The sequence below is a fragment of the Eumetopias jubatus genome, unplaced genomic scaffold (genome assembly GCF_037043125.1).
Source record: "Eumetopias jubatus isolate StellerSeaLion01/CBP00866 unplaced genomic scaffold, mEumJub1_p1.0 scaffold_12, whole genome shotgun sequence".
NCBI classification, from domain to species: Eukaryota; Metazoa; Chordata; class Mammalia; order Carnivora; family Otariidae; genus Eumetopias; species Eumetopias jubatus.
The window spans coordinates 32,818,565-32,820,490 of NW_028274818.1; positions in this window are offsets into that span (position 1 = coordinate 32,818,565).

Here is a 1,926-nt window from a genome sequence, read left to right on the forward strand (position 1 = left end):
GTGAGCCACACTTTTCGTTGTTTATCCCTAATGTGCGAATTTTGGAAAAATGTTGGGTATAAATGATATTTTGTCAAGTATGTATATAGTCCATAGAATATACTCAGTTATATAATTAAAAAGAAACTGTTGTTATAGTTGGCTATTCAAAACCTATATGAAGTAGAGAGATTTTAGATTTTTATTATTGACAGGTAAGTTTGAGAGATAATGAAGGAAGAAAGAAGGAAAGAGAATTAGAGAGAATGACACATTTATAATTTCATCTTTATTATCTTTTAATATTTCCACTAAATGCATTTTTACCCCTTTTCCCCCCTGAATTGAGATATGCTTCCTTGGAATGTAATTATGAAATTTGGCTTAGGATTTTATTTCTAAAATCATTTTTAATAGCGACTTTTTTAGGGATCAGCAAAATGTGGAGTACTAAATTATCCTCAGCAGAATTTCCATAACATGCTTGAGGTAGCTACTATTTTTACAATTATTTTAGAAATGTGGAAATGTAGGTACAAATGAGTCCTCATTTTCCAAAGTCACAATCTGGATATTGAGATTATAAATCAGCATTGAGTGACTCCAAAGTCTTCCTAACATGACAACGCTCTGGAAAAAAATGAGGCTGTGGGGCGCCTGGGTGGCTCAGTCAATTAAGTGCCTGCCTGCAGCTCAGGTCAGGATCCCAGAGTCCTGGGATCCAGCCTGAACCGAGCTCCCTGCTCAGCGGGGAGTCGGCTTGTCTCTTTCTCTCTGCCCCTCCCCCACAATTGCCAGAGCGCACGTGGGCGAGCTCTCTCTCTCAAATGAAATATTTTTTTTTAAAAATGAGGTTGGGTACTTTTCTGACACTGTTCACAAAGATTTATTTTACATTCATTGATTAAAAATTAAACCAAAGGAGTGTTGTAAGATACCATGGCAATATAGAGAGAAAGGGGAGAGAGAGAAATGCGCATGCAAGTGAGGGGAGGGGCAGAGGAAGAGAATCCTTAAAGCAGACTCCCCCGTGAAACAGGGAGCCCGGATGCAGGACTCAATCCCACAACCTATGAGATGCTGGTATATTCTGTTTCTTATTGTGAAATGTGTTCAGCTAGTGAGAATTCATTGTTCTGTGCTGTTATGGCATGTGTACTTTTCTCTGAATGTATTTTATTTTAATAAAAAGTTACAAAATAAAAATAATAACAGCTCTCACCTCACTATATTATTTTATAGTTCAAATTAAAACGCATTAGAATGTAAACTCCATGAGGACCATAATTTTAATCTTTTTCTTTCCACTGCTATATACCCAAGATTAGAGCAGGACCTGGTATACAGTGATCACCTAGAACATTTTTCACACATGAATGATAATAGAGCACATGCTGATTTCATCACCCGCCACAGAACACAAACGCTCTAAACATTAGACATTACTATCAGTAATACAGTTTTATCATTGCCTGAGACAAGTAGGTCATTTTTCTCTTTAAGCAGTGTAACCTAGACAACTGTGTTTTCACATGAGGTATCCATTACCTCATGTTTCTAAGTTCATCTCTCCATTTGATCAATGGTGGTAAAGAAATCAATGACCACAGGTGAACTTTACTCCATGGACTTACAATAGGGAATTGAAGTTGAAAATTTACCTTGATCTTATGCAGCCTGAGTTAATGATTTGTGCTCTTGCTATTGTTGCCCTTATGAATTATCGCATTCTTATTGGACTCTGGCATGAAAAGTATTGTTGATTAACATAGTCATGTTATTTTAGAATTATTTGAAAATATTTTAAATGAAATATAAGTTTTGTTACAAAGACACTTTGACAGATGTTGTAAATAATTAACTTTTTCTTCAGGCAAAGTATTGTGTACTTAATGAGTCCCTATTGCTTTAGAATTGTTAAAATCTTTGTTGGGCACACCATTGAAG